At 38.5% G+C, this 15,726-nt stretch overlaps 1 protein-coding gene across 2 annotated transcripts in view; it reads left to right on the top strand.

The window, feature by feature from the left end:
- XKR6 (XK related 6) overlaps nucleotides 1-15,726 on the top strand; it is a gene marked incomplete at its 3' end in the record, with an annotated part of 280,121 nt that overhangs the window by 64,080 nt on the left and 200,315 nt on the right. Inside the window, exons 2-3 of one of the 2 annotated variants that reach the window (XR_014016036.1) lie at nucleotides 11,571-11,683; nucleotides 13,798-14,209. The exons of the other annotated variant lie outside the window; for it this stretch is intronic. The remainder of the gene's footprint in view (nucleotides 1-11,570; nucleotides 11,684-13,797; nucleotides 14,210-15,726) is intronic. 2 annotated transcript variants of the gene reach the window in all.

The following is a 15,726-nucleotide window of genomic DNA, read 5'->3' as shown; positions in this document are numbered from 1 at the left end:
TATTGTGAAGTTTCTTTTTGAACTTAGTTTTTATTTTCTCATAAAGCATGTTTAGCTTATGCTCTCAGGAAAATTAATTAACATTTATGGTTACGTTAAAAAAATGACAATCTTCTCTTACACATTACCACAACACTTCAGAAGCTATAAGAATGACTCAAGAGTAGACAAGTTTGATTTCTGGAATTGTGGCATAACTGGTAGTTTTGGGAGCTTCTCGTTTTTCTCCTCATTTTAGACTTCTGTTTCATTAACTTTCCCAAGACCCACTCTGCTATTAAAACTTTTTCCTGTCCAACCCCGGATTCCTCCCTCTCCTTGCCTGACAGGATATTTTTGAACCACCGCTAACCCTAGGCACTTAGTCAATAAGGGAAAATTTGTCTGTGGTCTTTTCTGTCCCTCTTTACGTTGCAGATTTCAGGTAAAATATATAGGGCTCTTGTCTTCCTGCTCTTGGGCAGCCATATTGATCTTTCTTGGGTATTCATAGACGCCAGGTCTTCTTCATTATGCCTTTCACCAAAACATAGCAATTCTATGTTTCCTGCCTACTGTGCTCCTGTCTGTTCTGTGGTGATTAATCTCATTTTCAGCCATGAACTGAGTTAACAGATGTTAGCTTGTTAACCCTCCACCCCTTTATTTAAAAGCAAACGGACCTGGGAATGCCTGAAGATGCATTTTGGCCTTGATATGCCCTGTGAATTGTGCCGTGGGCGCCAGTGTCCTCTGTGGGCGCCTGCTGCACTGAGAGGTGGCACTTCTCCTGCCTTTCCCCACTCTTGCTGCTGGGAGCAGTGCTAGTTGCCCTGCATCCTGTCTTCAGCTCAATACGTAGGGCTGGCTTCCTGGGCCAGCGACTTGTGCAGTTGAACAGGGCCCCACACTTGGCTTAATGTTTTCCTGTTGCCATCCTGAAATTCTTAACATACATACATACATACATTCATTCATTCATTCATTCATTCATTCATTCATTTATTTATTTATTGATGGCTGTGTTGGGTCTTTGTTTCTGTGCGAGGGCTTTCTCTAGTTGCGGCAAGTGGGGGCCACTCCTCATCGCGGTGCGCGGGCCTCTCATTATCGCGGCCTCTCTTGTTGCGGAGCACAGGCTCCAGACGCGCAGGCTCAGTAATTGTGGCTCACGGGGCTAGCTGCTCCGCGGCATGTGGGATCTTCCCAGACCAGGGCTCGAACCCATGTCCCCTGCATTGGCAGGTAGATTCTCAACCACTGCACCACCAGGGAAGCCCTTAACTTTTTTTTTTATAAGGGACCTGCATTTTTGTTATGTAGTAGGCCCTGGAAATTATATAACCTTCTCATCAATAAGCTTTGCACTCATTGCCTGCTTTCTCTCCTCCGTTTGCTTCCGGCTTTCCCTGTGGGCTTTCTGTGCTGCCTCGTAGCTTCTGCTCACCCCACTTACTTCACCCCCCACCCCATGTACGACTACCTCACATAAGTGGAATCTGCAGGAAACATAAAGTCTGAATTACCTAGTAACTGTCTAGCTGGTATCTGTCAAGGCTACCTGTTAAGATCCTCACAGCTGTTTGTTTTTTTTTTTAACATCTTTATTGGAGTATAATTGCTTTACAGTGGTGTGTTAGTTTCTGCTTTATAACAAAGTGAATCAGCTATACGTACACATATATCCTCATATCCTCTCCCTCTTGCGTCTCCGTCCCACCCTCCCTATCCCACCCCTCCAGGCGGTCACAAAGCACCGAGCTGACCTCCCTGTGCTATGCGGCTGCTTCCCACTAGCTATCTGTTTTACATTTGGTAGTGTGTATACGTCCATGCCGCTCTCTCACTTCATCCTAGCTTACGATTCCCCCTCCCGGTGTCCTCAAGTCTATTCTCTACGTCTGCGTCTTTATTCCTGTCCTGCCCCTAGGTTCTTCAGAACCTTTTTTTTTTCTTTTAGATTCCATATATATGTCTCACAGCTGTTTTAAGGTTAGTCCCCTTGGGATCGACAGTATCATTCCATTATGTTTACATTTTCATTTGGGTCCTTTAAGTCCCTCACTATTAATATTTTTAGCGTTCAGCTATATACATATCTAATATTGTGTAATATAGTCTGCTTAAACCAGTCTGATTAGAAGAAAACATTTATTCAGAAATACGGAGCGAGGTGACATTATTAAGAATCTGAATACTTGCCAAGAGATCAGGACTCCAAGCTAGTCAGCTGTGTTTGAAGGATTATGTAGTATAATGTATACGAACGTACTTCGTAAACTCTAACTTTTTGCCAAGGGCCGGTTTTCTTAAACGTAATTGTTTACCATCCTGTGTACTGTTGATGGGCGTGGAAACTAGTGGAGCCACTACGGAAAACCATGTGGTAGTTCATCAGAGCATGAAAACTAAAATTACCGTATGACCCAGCGATTCCAAGTCTGGGTGTCTACCCAAAAGACGTGAGAGAATCTTGAAGAAGTATTTGAACACCCATGTTCATAGTAGTGTTATTCACAGTAGCCAAAAGGCGGAATCAACCAAGTGTCCACTGATAGATGAATGGATAAGCAAAATATAGTCTGTACATATGAATGAATATTGTCCAACCTTAAAAAGGAAGGACACAAAAAAGAAACACATGAACCTGGAGGACTTTACGCTAAGTGAAAGAAATCAGACACAAAAGGGCAAATGCTGTATGATTATGATTCTGCTTACGTGAGGTACCTATAGAGTAGTCAGATTCACAGAGACAGAAAGGAGAATGGTGGGTGTTGGGGGAAGCGGGGAAAGGGGAATGGGCAGTTACTGTTTAAAGGCTGCAGAGTTTCAGACAATATGACGTGACTCGTGGAGGTGGATGGCGGTGGCAGCACAACAGGATGAGTGTATACTTACTACTGCTGAACTGTGCACTTAAAAATGGTTAAGACGGTTAAAAGAAACCTAGCTGTAAATTTTATCTCAGGGGAAAAAACGAAAGTAATAATCCTCATCAAGTTGGGGAGTGAGGAGTGTGTGGAGAAACAAAATGGCAGAATGTTGATAGTTATTGAAAGTGAGTTGAGGGTACATGAGGGTTCATTGCACTAGTCTGTTTACTTCATATACATTTGAAATTTTCCGTAGTGAAAATATTTTAAATGGATGCCTGCCATGCAGTTTAGAAGACCAAATTTATTCATCAGGGGATTCTAGTGGCTGCCGCAACCCTCCATAACGATGGACGTTTCCAGTGATGAGAGAGGGATATGGCCAGTGAGGAATGGAACAAATTGTGAGGCTTTCTGACTAGAAGAATGATGTCGCTTTTCACAGAGAAGGACATTGAAAGGGGTGTGACTTCAGAGGGCAAGGGTATCTCATAGGAAGTTAAAGTACCTGAGTCCCTCTTATTTGCTTTCCTTTTACTAGAACAGTTACTGACTGAGGCCAGGAAAACACTAAAATTTTTTATTGTGCATTAGTGCTCTTAAAAACTGTATACCTTCTTCTTATGAGCCCAGACCGGGCTGTAGTTGTTGCCTGTGTTGTTGGGAATTACAAAAAAAGAATGACACAACTACCTGACACTGTAAAGTTAATAGTAAAAACGCGAATGGCCTGCACTTCATTGAACGTGGACTTGTCATAGACATCTCTACATTAAGACAGTGTGGTTCTGTTTTCCAACACAGGCACTTTTTTCTATTTCTGTTTCAGTGCCAAACACAGGCACTTTCTTTCCCATCATGGGCAGAGTCACCACCCAGTTATAAAATGTTTCAGCTATTAGTCTGATCATTTCTTTTAGATAACGCAATCTCTCTTCGCAGGGCTGAAGCATCTCAAAGAGACAGAAACCTTTTAATCTACTTCTAAGAAAACTAGACATCAGAAAGCAGAAACATTCTGATATGTATACACATTAAATTAAACTTCAAAATGTACAAATCCGGTCTTCTAGCCATTGTAAAACAGAGGATGAAGGAGAGGAGAATGTTTTTTATCATTTACATTTAAATTTTATAGAGTTCTCACTCTTGGTTATAATGTGGGGGATTTGGTACAAGAACAATGAAAGTACGTTTTGTTTGCTTTGTATAGAAAATATCTAATTAAGCTTAATTATATGATGGGCTGATTCTGAGCACAACTCAGATCACTCTGTAGACATAAAGAAAAGCCTTGCAAAGAGGTAACATATCTACAGCTCATGGTAAAAGAAGCACACTACTTTCTAAACTAAACAAATCTTACATTTCTTTCTAGATCAGTACCAACAGTTCTAATACAATGTGGGCAGAACCCTTAAATGTTGAACCTAAGAAATTTGACATCTTGCCCCACCTACCTGAATAAGGTGAAAATACTCGCTGCTTATTTTCATTTACTAGATCATAAGTATGTTGATTTCCTGCTCAAATCTATAAATGTGGTGGCCATTGACTTTTAGCATTTGCTAAAATTATCAAAAATGAAAGGAATAGCATATTCCACAAAGTTTCAAAATGAATACCCATACATACATACATGTAAAGGGAAACATACACACAGTAACTTGCAGGATATAATGGCTAGTTAGTGTGGGATGGCATCAGCTTGTATTCTTTGTAACAGAGTAATCATACTTTTCAATTAAATGTCTATTTTACCTGGATGTCTAATTTTAATAATTTCAGTATGGGAGAACTAGACCACTGCCGTGCACCCAGCTACTGGGGTAAGCACAAATGAATGGCAGTGTAATCTAACATGTGTTCGCAGACTGATCAAATTATATTAGGGCATTTGTTTAAAGGAATTTCTTGCTTGAGTTTGTACCTGTTCCATCACTGTGAGAGAGAATAAGGCATAAGATAAGGCAATTTCAAATATACTACTAATAGGGAACCTTATTAAATATGCTGGCTTCCCTGTACTGTTGTAATTAACTTTCTGTCATTGTGTTTGCTTCCAAGACTGATTTGTCCACTGCGCACATTTTGAATACCTGCTATGTATAAAACATTAAGCTAAATACTGAGAGAAGTGGAAGATACAAAAATCCATGACAGCTCGTGCTTTCAAGCTTAGGATAGAAGTCATTTCAGAAGCTGAACTGTCAGTTGAAGACTGAAAAGGTGCTACATGTTAGGATCACATAGGGAGCCTGTTAAGCGAGTGTGGGAGGAGTAGAAGTCAGGCTGCAAAGAGCTAAGGAGTTAAGGGTGAGAGACGAGCACAGTCCCTGGTGCACTTAGGATAAAGCCACAGCCCTCATCGGGCCACGTGAGACGGCTGGCCTGGCTGGTGCCTGTGGGCTCTCCGTCAGGGTCTTTTGACACACCGCCCTTCTTTCTGGTCCTCCCAAGTCACGGTGTTCTCTGCTGTCCAGCGCTTTCACATATCTGGTTCCCTCTGCCTGGAATGCTACTTCTCTTGTTCTTTGCCTGGCCAGTTTCTGCTCAGCCTTTAGATCTCATGAAATGTCACTCCTTCCAAGAGCCCCCGCCATTGCTGTCGTGTAGGACCACAGACACACAGGCCGTGCGGAGTGGCGGCCCAATCGAAATTAAGTCCCCTAATGATTCTGTTATAGACGCCAGTGTTTTTCCTGTGTGCCAGTTAACATTTCGAATCCATAAATGTATCTGCTTATCTGTGTAATGGAATCGTAAGCTCCCTGAGGGAGGGGCCTTGCTAATTTGTGTCCCCAGGCTCTGGTACATAGTCACTTTTAAGGAAATATATTTGAGTGAATGAACAAACGTAGATCATTCTTCAAATTCGGCATTTTGGCAGTAAAGAAAAAGAGGAAGAAGGACATTCTAAAGTCAGTGATGTGTTCAGGGAAATGGATCGTGCCTCAGTCTCAGGGTCAGGAAATCTGAATGTGTCTGTAGGCAAAAAGAAAGGAACCATTGGAGGGAAAACGGAAGATGTAAATGAAGGATTAAAATTCCACAGGAGCTGTGTGATAGAGGAAGAGTTAGCCTTAGAAAGAAGGTCCCTGTGTACCCTTAGACAGGAGAGAGAGAAGGGTTTGGAAATTGTAATCTATTAGTGAGGACTCAAGTAAAATTATTATTAATCTGCTGATAATTTCCACAACACTTTCAATTATAGTGGCCTAGTATCTAAAGAAAAATGCAGGTTGAAAATGTTCAAAATTGTGTACGTGCCAGTGGTTATGCACCATGGCTCCCAGTGAGAAACGATGCGTCGTGATTGTTAGGCCCATTTGCCGTAAACTTTTGAGGGTGGAGGGCTCCTGCAAGTGCCAGCATCTAGGCGTGCCAGGGTAGACATGCCTCCTTGGCCTGCTGAATAATTCAGGGATTCTGCCTCTGGTTAGTGCTGATTTGGAACAAATGTGAAAAGGATTATAGAGTTAAGACCATTTTTAAATGGACAAATATTTTTTTGAGCATTGTTTGTTTCTCCTACCTAGGAGGCTGATTTTCTTCAGTGATGTTTTACTGGGAAGCCTGACCAGTTTCATGTATTGCTTATAATAGTGGGTATCACATAATATAGCAAGACTGTAATTTTTTAAAAAAATAATTAATTAATTGATTTATTATTGGCTGCGTTAGGTCTTCATTGCTGTGCGTGGGCTTTCTCTAGTTGCGGCGAGCAGGGGCTACTCTTCGTTGTGATGTGCGGGCTTCTCATTGCGGTGGCTTCCCTTGTTGTGGAGCATGGGCTCTAGGCGCGTGGGCTTCGGTAGTTGTGGCACGCAGGCTCAGTAGTGGTGGCTCGGGGCTCTAGAGCCCACGTTCAGTAGTTGGGGCTCACGGGCTTAGTTGTTCCGCGGCATGTGGGATCTTCCCGGACCAGGGCTCAAACCCGTGTCCCCTGCATTGGCAGGCGGATTCTTAACCACTACACCACCGGCGAAGTCCCAAGACTGTAATTTTGAAGGAGCTGGGTTTGGAGTCTAAGATCACTGGAGAAGTCCAAAGCAACAACACACTTCTACTGGACTGGCGCCGGCTCTCGGATGGAGGGTATGGTAAACAATCAATGACTGACTTTGAGGCACACGCACACTGAGATATTGGATAGCCCATTAGGTCCTTAAAAGTAAACTCAAAACCTTGCAACCTGCCCCTGGTATATAGGAGTCAGGAGTGAAAGTGTACTTTGCCTGCCAGAATGTGGTGTGCAGATTTAAGAACATTAGAAGAAGCAAGCGATGGCCAGCTTCAAGAAGCACAGTGCCCAGGACCATGTTGACAGTTTATATCAGGAGTGACAGCTGAGTGCCTCTGTGGTCCTCAACAGTTCTCACATTCACAGGGTGGCTCGCAAGACGTGACTCAAGGCTATAAATTATTTTCCATTTTGAGAAATCAATCCATAGTCTTGAAATTCTGAAATAGGAAAGCATCCTTGAAAAACATTTTAATTGTAATTATTACATATATAACAAAAATTACTTTATAAGTAGACAGTCCTTCTCCCTATTCTTATATGTTTTAAGAGTTTCTTAGATAGCTTTTCATAATTTTCGTGTTTTTCCCTTTCTTACTCATAGTGCACGCCTTTTAAAAATTAATTTTGAAATGAAAGACATTGTATTTCTGTTCAGCAATGTCATTTGTGCACTTAGTAATACAGGTATTCCCCAGTTTTCAAAAGTTCGCTTTAAGCCACTTCGTTTTTAAGAAAGTCCTACTTTAGTGCCTGTTTTCACTAACCAGAAGAATTCTGAGGAGGATTTTTGCTTTTATGAAAAAAGACAAAAAGCAAAATAGGGTTCAGTGTCTGTTTTCCAGCTAGCTGTGACAGAGGCAGTGCACACCCAAAGCAGGTAAAGCGGCCCCAGTGAGCTCCTTCCCCAGGAACCGCACTCAGCATCTCAGCATCCAGCCTCCATAGCTTTGAAATGTGTGAGCATCTGTGCTTTATCTCGATTTATTTTGTGCATCCGTTAGCAAGATTGCGTTTGCTTTATGCCATTTTGGCTTATGAAGGGTTTCATAGGAACACTGTCCTTTCAGATAGTGGGTGAAGCCTGTATATCTAGGACACGTCCCCACAGCTATATGAGGTGACATATTTTTTTCGAAACAGCTTCCTTTTGACTGACGTTAGGATTGTTTTCCAGATTTTTTCTTTCATTTTTTGTATATTAATATTACTGGTGTAGTATTGTCATTATAAATAGTCTCCCTATACAAATAATCTTGCTTACATGAAAGAAGAAGTATAAAGGATCCTAGTCCCAGAAGTCAAATTTGTGGGTTAAAAGCACATGGGTTTCTACATTTCTATAGATATTGCCATTGTTCCACAAAAATTTAGCACCAGTTTACACCTCTCCCAAAGGTAAATTTGAGCACCGCATCCCCCAGATTCCTGATAATCATTCTTCATCTGTTAGTGTATTTTAATTTGCATTTCATAAGTTTTGAGTGAATTTGAAGGTATTTTCATTTTTATTTCTCAGTGAATTGTCTATAATCATTGCCCATTTTCCAGTGGATTGTCTTTTTCTTAGCAATTTGTAAAAACTGTGGATATTAATATTTGATGCAAATATTTACCTTGGTTTATTGTTTGTTTTTGTTTATAATTGATTTTTTGTTTGGTTTGTCTTTTGTAAAATCAATTGTAACTTCTTTTTGACTTCTAGTTTTTTTAAATCATCATTAAAGTCCTTCCTGTGTTTCAAAATATATTAAAAATTGTTTTTATGTATTTTTATAGTCTCATGTTTTAACTTTAAATGTGGTATACCCAGAATTTGTTTTGGCTTAAGGAATGAAGGTAAAGATTTGGCCTTAAGTTTTCCAAATGGCTAGAGTTTGTCTCCGTGTCATTTTTTGGAGCATTTTCCCTTCTTCCTATAGAATCCTTGAATTTGAGATTTTCTGACTGATAAATGTATTTATAGTAACATCTAAACTAAGGGACTGATTTTCATGAGAATGTATTTTACATTGGATGCTCTTGAACAGATAGGCATTGTTTTTAAAGAAGTTTGATTCTATGATTTGTTGAAATTTATTTTTTTTTAATAAATTTATTTTATTTATTTATTTTGGCTGCATTGTGTCTTCGTTGCTGTGTGTGGGCTTTCCCTAGTTGTGGCGCGCGGGGTCTGCTCTTTGTTGCGGTGCGCAGACTTCTCATTGCAGTGGCTTCTCTTGTTGCAGAGCATGGGCTCTAGGCGAGGGCTTTAGTAGTTGTGGTGCACGGGGTCAGTCGTTGTGGTTTGCGGGCTCTAGAGTGCAGGCTCAGTAGTTGTGGCGCACGGGCTTAGTTGCTCCATGCATGTGGGATCTTCCTGGACCAGGGCTCGAACCTGTGTCCCCTGCATTGGCAGGTGGATTCTTAACCACTATGCCACACCGGGAAGCCCTGTTGAAATTTATAATTAACTTACTGGCACTCACTGATTTTATTAAATGGGAGACCTCAATATATCAGTCTTGAAGTGACAAATGGAGTTTTATGATTAATATAACAAGACTGAGTATAAAATTACTTGCCTTAATAAGCAATAAAGCATGTCTTCTGAGTATTTAAATCTCACTAGTTTATCATTAAAGGTCTTGACCAAAGTGAGAGTAGTGAAAATTGTAGAATTCAGAGAATAGGGTCGAATATTTGTTGTTGTTGCATTCTCTGGGTTAGATGGATTAGTTCAGGGAATATGATAGAACTGTAACTTGTATAACAAAACATACTGTGATTGAAGCAAAGGGGGGAAATGAAACTGTGAACATAGTATGGACGAGGATAAAAGTTACTTAAGGGAAAGATCTGAGTTTTGGAGAGGCAGCTACTTTTCTTTTTTTGCCAAAGAATGCTAGCAAATATGAATTGAGAAGAACTGGGGGTTCTCTTTGTTGGTGTAAGACACAGATTTGGAATTTACAGATAAGTGAATGTTTAAGGCTTATAGCAAAAGTGTATCTATCAATCATTTATGTCTTCTTTGAAATTTATTGCAACTGAAAAAAGCAGGGATCTATGACATACATGATACATTGACTGTTTACAAATCAGACCAGCATGCAGTTCTCCTTGATGAAGATACAAAACTTATAGAATCATCTTATGAACATGAGTGGGAAATGAACTTCAGAGCTTATTGATTTTGTTTTTAATATTTTCACTTGAGGCAAGCCACAGCCTAAACCTAGACATGACTCGACAGTTCTTTTCTTCTTTATTCTAAATATTTAAGTGTAAATTACAGTTTATTCCTCTAAAGTGTGGTTCTGAGACCTAGAAACTTCAGAGTCAAACCGTTTAACTTTGTACCAGTTGTCCAGATGTTAAATTTAGTTGGAATTCACATGAAAAATGAAGGAAGGTAAGCTAACTCAGACGTGTTTATAGACCCTTGATTTAAGACAAACATAGAGCTTAAATTGAATCGTGTATATATTTTGATATTTTTTGGTAATGTACCATATTCCTACACAAAGAATTTCATTGGTATAGATCAAGCAGAGAAATGAAAAACATTGAACAATGTTAGTATAGACTCTAGTGGTAACTTATGTATTTTATTTAATTTAATGGATATGTATGAATGGGATAAAAAATTTATGAGATATTTGTCTTCATTACACTATAGTTAAGGCCAACTCTTTAAGTAACTTTGGCAGCAGAATTTCTGATTTTAAATTGTGGCTTCAGGTGAATGAAATACTCTTCTATTAAGTGCTTTTAAAGTTTCTTGGCTGACATAACCTTACAAAATAGTCTGAGATGTTTATACTTGGGGTTGAAACCACCAGTGCTCCCCAAATGAAGGATAATTAATTTTCAGGATTGATGTAGGGTTTTGAAAACACAAGCCTCACGTGGAAAGAGACCAGCTGGTGACTGGCGTTCACTTGCAGCGTGAGCGTTGGGCTTCTGAGTGGGTTCTGTTTCCAGTCCTACAGCCTCATGCAGCTGTCGTGTGACACATACCCATCTCCTCCTCTCATGGAAACAGCAATCCTTGTTTTCTGTCCCCTTAGCATTATAGCCCAGACCCGAGACAAAAAGTTAGGAAATAAAAGGCTAGGACCCCACTCGCTGAAGTTTGGAATCATCTTTCATATTCAGCATTTGACTTCCAGTGCTTCGAAACATTCCCTATTTGTGGAATGAGTGAACGCTCACTTTGTAGAAACAGGTTAATTTTCACTTACTACTAGCGTTACTGTTGGAACTAGGGGTTCTAAATACACAGAACTGTGTTTCTTAGGGCCAGGTCATTGTTCTGGTTCAGCGTTACGCTTCACTTTCTTGCCTTGGTTTATGTGCATAAAGAAGTGCTAAGCTGCTGTCTAACATGATTAGCTTCATTCATGATATTGTTACATTTAACTCTGTAAGAAATAAATAAATGTTTCATAGTCTCAGGAGATGAATAAAATATTACTCCGGCTTTGTTGAACCACCTTGGAATTAAATTGTCATTATTGTTATACCCAGCAAGCTGACAGGGTAAGAAGAGCACACTTTCTAAATAAGGTCGTGGTACCCTGGATGGAAATGTGTACATTCTCATTTTTCTGAGATGAATAATGCCTTCTAATATTTTACATTTTAGTGTCATGTTCGAGGTTTCATTTCATGACCATCTGTTCATTCACATGTATTTTTATTTTTAGCTCTAAGCGAAAGACATGAGGCCTAAGACTGAAATGAGGTTGTTTTGAGGCCACCTGATTTCTGGCTAGAAGGTGTACGATCGCCTCGTCCTGAAACCACTGCAGACAGAATGGTAATGGCAAAGCCTGAGACAAAGAGAGGCCTTCATGTTTTTCCGTGTCTCCTCTCCTACCCCAGTTCCTTTCTCTTTAAGCTTAAAATTTTACGTTGTGAACAAAAGGTATTAAACAACATGCTGCCATTCTAACTAAACGGGTTCAAGTATTTACTAACAAGGATTAATTATATAAAACGACATATTAATTAAACCTTTTAGAGTTGTTTAAACATAACTTTTAAAAAAATGAGCTCTGGTGAGCTACTTAAGTAACAAGAACATATTTATTATACGAAAGCACCTGAGCCCATTAGGTATTTGCAGATTGAAATAATGTTTTTCCTTTGAAAACCAATACAGCTTGCTCTTAACAGGGACTGCGGGCTTAATAAGGTTTTCAGAATAGGAAGTAAGGATTCTTGCCACAGCTTTGCTTTTCTGTCATAAAGAATTTTGATGTTTTCTGTATGTGTGTGTTTTTTGCTTTTTATTTTTTAAAAGGTAAAGTGCCCATTAAGAATGTTAGTTGTTTCAGTTAAACTCTGCTCTAATTATTATAGGTATCTTAGTTCAAAATATATTTTATAGTTGAAGATAACAGCACTCTGTTATAGTAAAACATTTTTCAGGGAGTGTAGTGGCTCTCTTTATTAAGTTTATTCCAACGGACCATGTCCTGTTAAATGTGTTGATATAGCGGTGCTGATGAGGCAATCACTATCCTTCCACACCCCCAGAATAGAATTTCAGTAGATTCTTTGCTCAGGTTCAAATTTTATACTAAGCCACTTTTTCAGAAGAAGTGGCTCTTCTTATTATTTCACTTCCTGTGCTACATGTAACAGCATTAATAGCAAAAATAATATTATAAATGTCTTATATTTAGTCTAAATTATACATCAGTTTGTTTAATTGATGAGGTGCTGAGAAAATGAAATTGTCATCCTATTCCAGAGAGTAATGCAGAGGGCAAATTCTAAGGAACTGACAATAATACGAATTATTATTATTTTTTTAAGTCATGCTTATTTTCATGTTCTCTTCTAGAGGCTCAGGTGTAACATAGTTCTAAACATCACCTCATGTCCTTACAAACAGTGTTTTCTTAAAAACAGTATTACAAATAGTATTTTACTGACCGTATTCTCAGATGTTGAGAGTGACTTAAAATTTATAAAATATATTCTTCTTATTCATATATGTGACTTTCTGTGATAATAGACTTATTCACATGTTATGTAAATCCAGGCACTGTTTTGGTTGACCAGAGTGCAATGACTATATATCTGTGACCTCAATTTATACTTAGATAATTCAGCGTAGCCTTGTTCTAAAGAAAAGCAATGTACAATAGGTTGTTTCCTTGTTTTATCTTACCTCTTAAATTTGTTGTTTTACTCTTCTTCTGGAAATGTGAACTCTGAACTCCTGATTTTCTATGGAAAAATTAAATAGGCTGGTCTAAATAGCATGGTTTTTTTAAGGCTGTAGTTAGAAGAATTGTTCATATAGTTCATTTTTGTGTATTAACGTTTTAATGAGAATTACTGATTATTTTTATTTTTAGAAATTCTCATTTCTTGTATTTTCCCAGACAAAATTGTTTTTCTTTTTCAAATAAAGCCTATCTAGATTGACCCTTTTTGATGTTACAAGAACTTTGAAGATCATCTTTCTTATTTCATGTGCTAAAAGTTAATGTAATAGAAGCACAAAGACTATAACCATTACTAACTGGCTAAAACATAGTTTCTAAAGGTATGAATTACATAAGAATGAAATCAATAATTTCATTTATGCATCTGAATGTCTGTTACCTTAATGGTAGCTTTTCAAAGAAAATAAAGACAAATCTAATACCACTTTAAAGCCTGAAGCTGTAAATATGAAGATATTTTGACCCAGTAAATATTTAAATAGGTAATGTGTATGGTTTAATATTTATTTTGTTATAAGTAAACTGCCTTGTTATTAAGCAAAACTTTAATAGACTTATAAGCGTATAACTGTAAATGAGAAAAAAATTAACTTTAAAATGTTTTGAAAATTATAAAAGTAAATATTGACCTTTTCTAAGAAAGTCTTTTCCTTTTGACATTGTTTAATTTTTTTTCCTTTTTGTTTTTTAGGTTTGCAATTTTTTTTGGTGATGGCATGTTCAGAATCTTGGATCCCTAAGTTGAATATGTTGGAAATATTTAGGAACTCTGGAAATTATTGTTTTTGTATATATAATGACTTTCTAGGTGAACCAATAGATTTAATAAAAAGTATATAAAAGAATAGGCATTATAATTTTGTATTTCTAAGTTAGCATGCATGTCCCAAATTCTCAGCTATCATTATTAGCGTCATACTCTGGAGACAGTTATCTTTTGAAGATTTGGGGGCTCTCATGGACCTCATATTTTCCCAGGCAGTTTGTGTAATCCTCCCATGCCAATTTGGTCAGCTTCTTTGCCTGCCTACCTTGTAGCGTAGCTTACTTAGATCAGTGGTAGTTCTTGATCAGGAGGAGAGAGAAGATAAAATAATCATCAGGTGAGTGCTCGCGTCGGCAGCACATAATACTAAGATTCGAACGATACAGAGAAGATTAGCATGGCCCCTGTGCAAGGATGACATGCAAATCTGTGAAGCGTTCCATATTTTTTTATTAATTAAAAAAACAAATCATCAGGTGACAGTCCTAAAGGTGGTAATTCCAAAACTTCAACCTGGAAATAGCCTCAACATGGTCTATATCAGAATATGCAAATCCTATCCAATATATAATACATTTGTGGCAAAATGCTGCCAATTTTCAAGTTAGATATTATTATGTGGGATGCAAGTGCCAATGAGGAGGGAAAGGAGCTGCTCAGTTTCACCTCCTCCTCTCTCCCTGTTGTAGAGTGAATAAATTTGGAGAGGAAAATGCCAAGAGGCAGACTGTGAATGAAAAGGAGAAGGAACAAAACCTGACTTTCCAAGAAGGACTATTTCCCTTAAAAAATTGAAAATTGCCTATATTCTATGTACACTGTTTTAAAACTATAGGCTCCTTTCATGTAGACCCAGAATGTGAACTAGGTCATTCTTGACCCTCGAAATGGGTGGAGATGTATTTGATAGGAGAATCAGTGCTTGGGTGACTGGAGTTCCATTACTGGTGGTTATCTTCTCTGGCCTGTTCCTGCTGGGATTAGGAACTTGAGGAACATTCTGGGTGGGTAGTTATTTTGATGGTCAAATATGATTGCCTCCCTATCCTTTTGACCAAAACTGGAGAAAGATTGATTTTTTTTTTAAGACATTATTCAGAGCAACTTGAAAAAGGATTAAAGAGAAAGGATAAGTAGAATTCAGGGAACTATAGAGATTGAGTGGTAGCTCAGTAGGATGTTAATTGTTTGTTTATTGCAAGTTTTATTATTGGTAGATCAGTAATACAGAAATTGGTGTAGAACAGAAGTTTTCATAATATTTCTATTAGAAGGCGTTTAGAAGCTAAATAAAAAGCACTGTAACCGCACCCTCCCCTCGCCTGCCTTGCTTTGCTTGGTTAAAGAGGAATTGGCTGACATATATTTAATAAATGGCACAATGAAAACATCAGGTAGATTTTTTAAAAATCAAGGTATATTTTAATCTAAGTGTGTTGCCTATTTAGCTGCTTTCCCATTACAACTGGCTTTTAAAAAACTCTTTTTCTGTGATACTTTTGTCAATAGAGGTGTTTCCTCTTAGCCAATTCTAGCCACAGTATTGACCGGGCCTAGGCATTTGATATACCCTAAAGGAATTAGGCAGGAAAAAACTTGGTCCCTACTGGAATGAATATTTTAAAGACCTTCTTAGATTCTGTGAACACTGTGAGTACAAATGAAAGAGACCCAGGAGAGGGGAAAACTTAAGAGCCTAAGAATAAAAATGATGGTGGGGATGGGGGCGGGGTGGTAAGCTCTTATATAACTAAGCTAAGGTGCACTAAGGGCAGGGAATTAGTTTCCTGGAGGTTATGAGGTAGCCTGTGAAACCCCTTGGACAGGAGGCATTCCGATTTAATTTGGGTACTT

The sequence above is a fragment of the Mesoplodon bidens genome, assembly GCF_964165515.1.
Source record: "Mesoplodon bidens genome assembly, chromosome: 6".
Classification (NCBI taxonomy): domain Eukaryota; kingdom Metazoa; phylum Chordata; class Mammalia; order Artiodactyla; family Ziphiidae; genus Mesoplodon; species Mesoplodon bidens.
This window is presented reverse-complemented; position numbering and strand designations above follow the sequence as displayed.